The sequence below is a fragment of the Daucus carota genome, chromosome 1 (assembly GCF_001625215.2).
Source record: "Daucus carota subsp. sativus chromosome 1, DH1 v3.0, whole genome shotgun sequence".
NCBI classification, from domain to species: domain Eukaryota; kingdom Viridiplantae; phylum Streptophyta; class Magnoliopsida; order Apiales; family Apiaceae; genus Daucus; species Daucus carota.
The window spans coordinates 7523079-7535264 of NC_030381.2; positions in this window are offsets into that span (position 1 = coordinate 7523079).

Consider the following 12186-nt stretch of genomic DNA (forward strand, 5'->3'; position numbering starts at 1 on the left):
CCTTGGTGTTCTCCTCCCTTGGCACATATTCTACCAAGCATTCTTCGAATAGTGTCATCTGGGTCTTTACAATCCTTAGATATTTCAGCATAGTCTCCTCACGGGCTTCAAACTCACCATTCACTTGGAAGACTACAAGCTTTGAGTCACCACAGACTTTCAAATTCTTTACCCTCAAGGTTCTAGCTAGACCAAGTCCAGCTATTAATGCTTCATACTCTGCTTCGTTATTAGTGGTCGGAAAGTCTAGCTTAATAGCATATTCCACTGTAAAGCCATCAGGGTTTTGGAGCACAAGTCCTGCACCACTACCTTTTGTTTTTGAAGCCCCGTCAAAAAATAGTAGCCAATATTCTTTAGGTTTTTCTTCCTTAGTAGGTTCTTCTACCTTGTCTCCTTGCCCCCCGACTTCCTGGTTGCTAATGGTGCATTCAACTAGGAAGTCAGCTAAGGCCTGAGCTTTAATCGCCGTTCGAGGCTTATATCGGATATCAAATTCTCCAAGCTCAATTGCCCACTTGATCAATCTTCCACTAGCCTTAGGGCTATGTATAACATTTCGGAGAGGTTGGTCTGTCAAGACTTCTATCTTATGAGACTGAAAGTAAGGTCTCAATTTCCTCGAGGCCGTATCATGTTCAAAGCAAACTTTTCGATCACTGAGTAGTTGAGCTCCGCTCCATGCAGAACCTTGCTCACATAGTATACTGGTTTCTGGACTTTGGATTCCTCCCGAACCAAGACGGCACTTAGCGCTTGTTCCGAGACAGCTAAGTATACATACAGGGTTTCGCCCTCTACGGGTTTTGATAAGAGTGGTGGCTCTGCCATATATTTCTTTAGATGTTCGAAGGCCACTTGGCTCTCATCCGTCCATTCAAAGTTCTTAACCTTCTTTAATGCTTTGAAGAAAGGCAAGCACTTGTCTCCTGACTTGGATACAAACCTTCCCAAGGCCGCAATTCTTCCTGTCAGTTTCTGAACATCCCTTACATTCTTCGGGGGTTCCATATCTAGGATAGCTTTTATCTTGTCGGGGTTGGCTTCAATACCACGCTTTGAGACCATTAGACCCAGGAACTTTCCAGAACCGACCCCAAAGGCACACTTAGCTGGGTTTAACATCATCTTATGCGTCCTCAGGACTTCAAAGGCCTCCCTAAGGTGCTCAAGGTGATTTGCTTTGTTCAAGCTTTTCACCAACATATCGTCTACATATACCTCCATAGTCTTACCAATCAGATGTTTAAACATCTTGTTTGCAAGGCGTTGGTATGTTGCTCCTGTATTCTTAAGCCCAAAAGCCATAACCAAATAACAAAAGACACCAAAGTCAGTGATAAATGATACCTTGGGTACATCATCCTTGTCCATCCGGATCTGATTATATCCGCTGAAGCCATCCATGAAACTCAGCATCTCATGGCCAGCAGTGGCATCTATCAGTGTATCAATCCTTGGAAGAGGAAAACAATCCTTCGGGCAAGCGTCATTTAGGTCAGTGAAGTCCACACACATCCTCCATTTCCCATTAGCTTTCTTGACCATAACAGGGTTGGCTAACCACTCTGGAAATTGTATCTCTTCAATAAAACCCGCTTCTAACAACTTATCGACCTCCTGTTTAATGGCTTCTTGCCTTTCAGGGGCGAAGTTCCTCTTCTTCTGCTTAATAGGTTTCCTCTCGGGGTTTACATTCAACTTATGGGTCATGAATGAGGGATCGATACCTGGCATATCAGCCGTTGTCCAAGCGAAAACATCACGGTTGTTCCTCAAGAACCTCACAAGCTCTTGTTTCAAATCTTCCTGGAGTAGTGCTCCAACATAAGTGACCTTTTCAGGTTCTTCTGTACACAATTGGATCGGAACCAAATCTTCGGCAGGCTTGCCTCTCCTTTCTTCTTCTTCTCGGACATCAAGGTCCTCTATAGGTAATACTTGCCCCCCGGCTCCTCTAGATCTTAATGCCCCAATGTAACAGCTTCGGGCCATTTTCTGATCTCCTAATTCTTCTCCAATTCCGTTCCTAGTTGGGAATTTAATCTTCATGTGGTAAGTGGACGGGATTGCCTTAAAAGCGTGTATCCCAGTCCTTCCAAGGATGGCATTATAAGTAGACGAGGCTTTAACAACCAAGAAGTTTATCATACATGTGGCTTGCCTAGGTTCGGTACCCATAGTCATAGGGAGTTGGATCATGCCTTCAATCTTAGTTTCCACATTGTTGAAGCCATATATAGGCATATCCGAGGGTGTTAGTTGAGTATCAGAATATCCCATCTTTTCATAGGCATCATAGAACAAGATATCCACCGACGCTCCATTATCAACAAGCACTCTCTTTACGGACGAGTTTCCAATCACCGGAGTAATTACCAATGGGTCATCATGGGGAAACTTTACCTTCTCGAGGTCAACGTTATCGAATGCCATTGCATAGTCAATTTTTGCCCGCTTCGGGGGTTCTCCAACTATACTCATCACTTCCCTTACATAAGCTTTTCTTGAGTTACTTGAGGTTCCTGCAGCTGTAGGCCCTCCGGAGATCACGTTGATCACAGGCCCTCGAGGCTGGGTTCTTTTATCATCGTTGTCTCTTCCACGATTATCATTGTCTCGATGACTCTTGTCTCCATCTTTGGTAAATTTGGATAACTTTCCTCTTCAGATCAAGAACTCAATCTCATCCTTCAACTGCCGGCAATCATCGGTCTTATGTCCTCTGTCTTTGTGGAATCGACAATATAAATCTTTGTTACGTTTCTCCGGATCGGTCCTTATAGGCTTCGGCCATCTAACGCTTTCATCCTTCTCAATTTCCAACAGGATTTGACTCCTCGGGGCGTTAAGCCTGGCATACTCAGTAAACCTCGGCCCCACCTTCTTTTTAGCAGGCGATTTTTCTTCATCTTCCTTCCGGGAGTACTTATTCTCAGCATTATACTCCGTGTCATTCCCACGTTTCTTGAAGTTGGTATTCGGTCCCTGATTGTTCTGGGATTTTCTCAAACTTTCCTCCGCCTTTATATACTTTCCGGCTCTCTCTTGTAAATCGTTCATATTGTCCGGAGCCCTCTTGGCTAGAGATCGGCGAAAATTGTCATCAGTGGTGCCTTGTTGGAGTGCAATCATGGCTACCTTCTGATCCAGATCTGGGACCTTTAAGGCTTCTTTGGTAAAACGATTCATATACTCTCGGAGCGATTCGTTCTTACCCTGGTGCAAATTCATTAACGAGGCGGAGCTTTTGGCGTGAGTTTTGCTTCCAACGAATTGTCCTATGAAGGCCCTGCTCAAGTCTGCAAAACAAGAGATAGAATTAGGGGGTAGGCGACTGTACCAATGTTGGGCCATTCCACTCAAGGTTTGAGGAAAAGCGCGGCACTTGATCGCTTCCGTGACAGGTTGGAGCAACAGTGCGTTCATGAATGTTCGAACGTGGTTTGCGGGATCACCCGTGCCATCATAGGCTTTAATGGTTGGGAGCTTGAATTTTCGGGAAATCCTTGCACCCATGATTTCTTGCGTAAAAGGGGGAACCGGGTTATCAGGATCGCCTGCTGGTAACAGGTGAATTTGATTCATCACGGTTTGACGAGGGTTTTCATCCCTTGATTCTGGGGGTTGCATCCTTGCCTGGTCTCTTTTTAACCGTGCGATTTCCTCTTCATAGGCCCGGATCCTTTCCTCATAAGTTATTGGCCCCGGGGGCTCATTAGTTTCTTGCCTATGGCGGCGTCGACGGTGTCGATCAGCATCTCTCCTCCTTCGAGGGGGTGTATCATGCTCCTGCTCCGATTCGGAAGAGTCGTAGTCAGTTACATGCACATAGTCATCTCTTGTGCCTCCACGGGTGGTTGTAGTGACCGTTGAGTAATGTGTGCCGGCGTCGGTGACGGTTGCAATTACTCGAGTCAGAGGGGGCAGCGAGCCAAAAGTCAGGGGAGTGGTAGTTTGAGCAATGGTCGTACCAAGCGGGAGAGAGGTAGTTACAGGGGTTGATTCAGTCGAGACCCCGGTGGTGGTTCGACTGCGTGGAACATGGATTTCTGAACGTGGTCCGGTTGGGTTCGTCATGGTTGTTGTTATGTTCCCACAGACGGCGCCAAATGTTATAGAACTAAAAACGGGGGTGAGCGAGTCGTGCTTTGGACTGGTCTCGGTGCGAGATGCCTACGTATCTTCTGCGTGGGGAAGAATCAAGTCCAAAACGTAGTTCTAGTTATGAGGGGTAGAGCCCTTTATATAGGCGCTTCGGAGTCAGAAGTCGAATGGAAGTACGATTCCGTGTATCGGACTTCTTATTGAAGTGTGCCTCGAGGCAAGAGATAAGATAGAACTCTTATCCTCTCGTTGTTGATATTTATCTGAACTCCGAGACGTTTATCTGTTAGAATCAGGTGTATTATAGAACTTGTATTTGTAACCGGACCTACAGTTGGGCCTCTATTAATTACGAAATTAATATCTAAGAGTCTCACGCCCTATTTAACTGGGCTTTAGTATTCTTGGGCTTCTAATATCAAATAATAATTAAATATTATTTCTAACCCATATCAACAATATACCTGATAAATTTGAAAATAAAAAATCAGAAGTTTGGGTGAAGAAAAGTAATTAAAGGGATATGGGTGATGAAGGTCAAAAATTTGCACTTATAATATTAAGAGAAATATACACTTAAAATATAGAAGAAAATAATATAAGGCAGAAAGTTACTTCTTTACCGGATAAATAAACAACCGAGATGATAGCCTCCTGTCATGCCCTTCTGAAATTGTTATAGCAATCATGAAGCACAAAAGAAAGAATTAGTAACAGTAATTAGTAAAGAGCACAATGAATTCTATGATACATCTCTTAATTTGCAACAGGTTGCATGATGTGCACAAGTCAAATTCTGGGCAAGGGCCCTCAAGAAGCCGTAAATAAGAAGAAGAACAAAGCAACCTTTCTAAGAAGTAATTACCAATGCGTTAATAGAAAAACACGCACATGTAACAACAGTGTACTTCTACCAACACCAGGATCACTATCAACTAAGAGCAAGGAACCGAAAAAACAGGAAAAGAACTTAGGTACTGAAATATGCTGCAGATCCACTACATAATCAATACTTTAGCACAAGCAAATCCTTATTACTCATATACATCTCTTAAGATATGAGACTTGAAGCTAAGCACAAATTATCGAGTATGAATATTGAAAGATTTTGTAGGGACCAGAAAAGTACCTCACGGGATTCAAAATCGGTTGCCATGATCATTAGTATAAATTGTAGTAGATGTTATTATATGATGAATACTTAACACTACACATTCTGGGAAACAAAACTTAAATCAAGCTAGCAACTCCAACATACTAACTTATCAGGCTGATACAACCTGGAATGCCTACCGAGCTGGTAACTTATCTAATTACATACAGAGAGAGATAATTTAAACATACCACATACGTCATCAGACATTAGTTATACCTCGAGCAAAACCACCATCAAGAACCCAAACAAATTCATTTCAAAATACTTCAGACTTAGAATCATGCAGATGACCAACTACAATTATAAAGATACATGGGATAAAATATTTGCTTCCATACACTGAACTTACGTTTATTGGACAGTAAAAAGAAACAGTAAATACCACAGATTACATATCTAAACCAGGTTCTAAAAATAAAAGTAAAAACTCTACACACACATCAAATACCCATCAGGAATTCAACAAAAAACACATTAAAATTCCATTATAAACACTCACTCACCCATACACACATCAAATACCCGTATAAACCCACTACAAATTATATTTTTCCACTGCAAATTTGGAACATCGAAACCCTCACAAAAACACTTATATATCAACATAACTACTACCAAACAAACAAAACCCCATACGTTAAACAAACATTTTTCAAACAAACAGAATTATTACTAAACAAACGAGATTTAAATTATAAACACTTACACACATTCAAATTTCATTAATTAGACAATTAAAGCAAGAAAACAGATTAATTATACAACTAAAGCAAGAAAACAGATAAAAATATATTTTTTTTCTTAAACCAAAACACCCAAAATCACTAACACACACACACATAAATAAGCAACTACAAATTATTAGATTCAATATACTACAGACGACATCAAACATTAGTTATACCTGGTGCAAAACCACCACTAAGAACCCTAGCAACTTCATTTGCGGATGGTAGAGACCTAGAAATCAGGCATCTGACTAATTGCATTTATAAAGATAAATGTGAACACATTTGCTAAGCTACAGACACCAAAATATATTTACAGAGGCACATGCTTCTCTGTGAATTTATTTAGATGTACTTTCGTTACGCACCATAGCTTTTCATATGTAATTGGCCGGTAATGTGTTGAAAAAAGACAAATTATAAGCAACACAATTTATGCATTATTGTGTAAGTGAAAATAACATCAACAATGCGATCCAAGACATGAGGTCCAACAATGTCTCCCGCCTTATTTACATGATCAATCTCAGACACATAGAAAACACATGTTAGCTTATTCTTTTTCTGAATCACAGCTCGAAAAGATGAACTTTATGTCCTACGGAAAATGATCATAAGCTATCTTGTAAAAAATTAACTGATTATAATAAGGACTTACCTGGAACACATGGATGTTTGTTCTCTTAGCAAACCTCAGCAACACTGCTGTGCTTTTATTCGGCTATTCTACAGAAACAAAATACTCAATAAATTTGAATATAAAAAATCAGAAGTTTGGGCGAAGAAAAGTAGATTAAAGGGATATGGGTGATGAAGGTCAAGAATTTGCATTTATAATGTTAAGAGAATTGATCAATTTCCTATGTACCGCTGATCGATCACCTCAATGGCCATGTATATATCAGGCAACATTTTGTACTTTTGTAGTTACAGTAGTTTATTATACAATTTTGATTACATTATCATTCCTTGTTACAATTAAAACTACCTATTTCACAGATAACCAGACTTATGGCTTAGCTTATTCTTTTTTGAATTAAGGCTCGAAAAAGAAATGCCTTCTCTAGATTAACTTTATGTCCTACAGGAAAAATGATCATAAGCTATCTTGTAAAAATTAATTGATTATAATAAGGATTTACCAGGAACACATTGATGTTTGTTCTCGTATCAAACCTCAGCACCACTGATGTGCTTTCTTTTGGCTATTACATAAAAACATAATATTTAATAAATTTGGGAAAAAATCAGAATTTCGGGTCAAGAAAAGTACATTGAAGAGATATGGGTGATGAAGGTTAAGAATTTGCATTTTTCTTTAATGACGGAAGAATTTGCATATTTTAATGTTGAGAGAATTGATTATTATTCCATATACCACCGATCACCTAAATGGCCATAAATTTATCCGGCAACATTTTGTACATCTCTAATTACATTATTTTTATTGCACAATTATGATTACCTTATCATTCCTCGTTCCACTAAAAACTACTATTTTTTAGTATTTAATTTCACGCACAACCAGACTTACGGCTTAGAGTTGCCTTCGACCATGCCTTTTGGCAATACTTTCTAAATCAAATTAACAATCAGAATCAAGGAGAGAGAGCCTGAGTTTGTTCCAGAAAGTCCTCAATAAACTATGGAAAAAGTAAGTCAGAAATGTATGTGGAAGACTAGTAAAATAGATTTAAACATTTATTTTTTAGAACCGAATTTAGAATTTCAAAAACAAATCTCAAGACAGATCAATTAATGTCGAAACAGATGAAGAAATATCAAGAAAGAAAGTTAAGTATAAACAGATATATGCACCTTGACATCTGTACTGGAATACATAAATAGTTCTCTAGTCCCATTTCTGATTCGCTCTGCCCAATTTCTGAATTGCTCAATACTCTGTAATAAAGAACAAGATATAACTATAATGAAGCCATATTAAGACTTAACAAAAAAAATACTTATGTATGACAAATCAGAGCAGGTGCCAGTCTAAACGTATAATTAAAATGAGATTTATAGATACGTTACAGATCCTACGTGATGAAAATAACACAAAACTCCACTTTCCACTACTATCATAACTATGATCAACAATATAAAGATTGTGCCGATCAGCGAAATGAAATTTGTACGAGCACAACATTAAACAGAGATAGAACATTATGTGCTTAAAAGTAATCTGCACGAATTATACATATAAAATATAGAAGAAAATAATATAAGGTAGAAACTTACCTCTTTACCGGATAAATAAGCAACCAAGATGATAGCCTCCTGTCATGCCCTTCTGAAATTATTGCAGCAATCTTGAAGTAAAAAAGAGAGAATTAGTAACGGTAATATGTAGACAGCACAATAAATTCTATGATACAAGAAATAATTTGCAACAGGTTGCAAGATGTGCTCAAGTTATATTCTGTGCAAGTGCCCTGAAGAAGCCGTGAACAAGAAGAAGAACAAAACAATCTTTCTAAGAAGTGATAACCAATGGGTTAATGGAAAAACACGCACCTGTAATAACTGTGTACTTTGGCCAGCACCAGGATTACCACCAACTAAAAGCAGAGAACCGAAAAAACAGGAAAAGAACTTAGTTTCTGAAATATGCTGCAAGATCCACTACATAATCAATACTTTAGCACAAGCATATCCTTATTACTCATATACATCTCTTAAGATATGAGACTTGAAGATAATCACAAACTATGGAGTAGTAATATTGAAAGATTTTGTAAGGAATAGAAAAGTACCTCACGGGATTCAAAATTGGTTGCAATGATCATTAGTTTAATTATAGTAAATGTTATTATATGATGAATACTTAGCTGTATTGATTAGGCATGAGTTCTAAGTAGTAAGTTCACTACACTTTCTGGGAAACAAAACTTAAATCAAGCTAGTAACTCCAACATACTAACTTATCAGGCTGATACAACCTAGAATGCCTACAGAGCTGGTAACTTAATTACAGACACAAAGAGACAATTTAAATATACCACATACGTCATCGGACATTAGTTATACCTGGAGCAAACCACCATCAAGAACCCAAACAAATTCATTTCAAAATACTCCAGACTTAGAATCATGCAGACGACCAACTCAATTATAAAGATACATGCGATAAAATATTTGCTTCCACACACTCAACTTACGTTTATTGGACAGTAAAAAGAAACAATAGATACCACAGATTACATATCTAAACCAGGTTCTAAAAAGAAAAGTGAAAACTCTACACACACATCAAATACCCATAAGGAATTCAACAAAAAACACATTAAAATTCCATTATAAACACTCACCCACCCATACACACATCAAATACGTGTATAAACCCACTACAAATTATCTGTTTCTACTACAAATTCGGAACATCGAAACCCTCACAAAAACACTTGTATATCAACATCAATACTACCAAACAAACAAAACCCCTACGCTTTTTAAACAAACAATTTTCAAACAAACAGAATTATTACTAAACAAACGAGATTCAAATTAAACACTTACACACATTCAAATTTCATTAATCCGACAATTAAAGCAAGAAAACGGATTAAATATACAACTAAAGCAAGAAAACAGATAAAAATATATATTTTTCCTTAGACCAAAACGCCCAAAATTACTAACACACACATAAAATAAGCAACTACAAATTATTAGTTTCCACATATCAAATAACCATAGTATAGTAACTAAAGAAAAAAAACATAATTCAAATTCACATATAAACACACACAGAGACATCAAATACCCATATATAAACCTGCATAAAATTATCTTTATCCACTACAAATTTAGAATATCAAAAGCCCGTCAAGGGGTTCGAACTTGGTTGTGATCATCATTAGTATAAACAGTAAATGTTTATTATATGATGAATACTTAGCTGTGCAGATCAGGCATTAGGCCTAACTAGTATGTCCACTATGCTTTTAGGGAAACAAAACTTGAAGTAAACTTGCAATTCTAACACGCTGACTTATCAAGCTGATAAAACCTATAATGCTTACAGAACTGGGAAGTTAACTAATTACAGATAGAAATAGATAAATTAATATACTAAATATGTCATAAAACATTATTTATGCCTGGTGCAAAACCACCACCTAGAACCCCAGAACCTTCATTTGCAGATAGTCTAGACCTAGAACTGAGGATGATGACTAATTACATTTATAAAGATAAATGTGAATACATTTGCTTAAGCTACACACACCCATATCCTTCTTTGTGAATTTAATAAGATGTACTTTCGTTGTGCACCATAGCTTTTCTTATGTAATTGGCCGGTCATGGCAAATTATAAGCAACACAATTTTAACCCATTTTTGTGTAAGTGAATAGTATCACTAAATCTCATATACAAGATATGCATCAACAATATTAAAAAAAGTATCTAATAATCTCATAAAGGAATTCTCCGCTCCTTCATATCAACACAATCACATTGGTCAACCTCACTGGACCAACATCTCATGCCTGCTACGACAAACATTGCACCATTTTCTTCCCCATCAACTGGCCCAAAACTTAATCTCAGAAATATTTAAACAATGACAGGTTTAACAAACTGCTCTGTAATTTACAGAGAAACGGTGTTTATAAACATACATATTAACCAAGCATTAAAACAATACTCATAAAGGCCATACAACTCAAAAACTGATACTCAAGATTGTGACATGCATATGTCCATATCAAGAAATCTTTAGTACAAACTACAAGCATCACATGCACACCCAAAGCATATACAAAAATTCAGCTTACCTTTATCAGACACTAAAAAGATAGAACAGATACCAAAGATTGCATATTTAAACAAAATGAAAAAGGGAAACCCTAAACATAAATGATACATATCCAATACGCATCAAGAATTAACGAGAACACACATTAAAATTCTATTAATTGTATAATTAAAGGGGAAAAAACGCATTCATATTCCATTAATCAGACAATTAAAGTAAGAAAGATAATCATCATAAAATATTCATATACCAAAACCCCAAAATCACTAACGCAAACATGAAATTATCTATTTCCTCATATCAAATAATCATCCAGAATTATCTGTACCCATTCAGATAAAAAAAAATATCTAAATGCACATGCAGATTCCCATATAAATGCAAAGACATCAATTACCCATATACAAACGCAGATAAAACTTATTTGTATCAACTAAAAAATAAGAACATCAAACCCCGTAAATAAACATACAAATATATATATATATATATATATATCAGCAGAACCTATTACTAAATGAACAAGACTCAACTCCACACAACTTCTCCGCTTAACACACAATTCAAACAAAACTCAATAAATTAACAGAACTCAAAGTAATTAATGAAACCACAAAAACTATACCAAGAAATTAATAAATTCAAAAATGATACCATCTCTAGAGAAAAAACCCTTATTTCCACTCTCTCTCTCTCTCTCTCTCTCTAACTTAATGCCTCTGCACTCCCTCTCCCTATCTATGACTGTGTTTGATTCTCTATGAATTAAAGAAGATGTACTTTCGTTATACACCTATAATGTAACTGGTCCGTCATGTGTTAAAAACAGACAAATCATAAGCAACACAATATTAAGGCATTATTGTGTAAATTGAATAGTACATCTTCCATTTTGCTTTAGTATCACTAAAACTCAATATAAAAAATACATCTCTCACAAAGAAATCCTCCACTCTTTCATGTCAACACCCATATTCACATTGGTCAACCTCATCGGACCAACATCTACAGCCTGGTATGACATTTCAGAAACATTTAAACAAGATCAAACCTTAATTTCAGAAACATTTAAACAAGATCAAAACAAAATAGATATATATTAGCAAATTCTAGAAGTACATGATAGTTATACAAACTGCTCCGTAAGTTAAAGAGAAACTGATGGTTATATACAAACATATCAAACAAGCATTAAATCGATACCGATAAAGCCCATAAAACTCAAAAAATGATACTTGAGAGTGTATGTTTTAACTAAACATGTATATGTTCGGATCAAGAATTAATCTAGTTACAAGAAAATATTCACCACAAACTACAAGCAGCACACCACACACAAAACATACACAACCATTCCACTTACTTTTATTAGACAGTAAAAAGAAAGAACATATACCAAAGATTGTGTATCTAAACCAGGCTTCATAAGCAA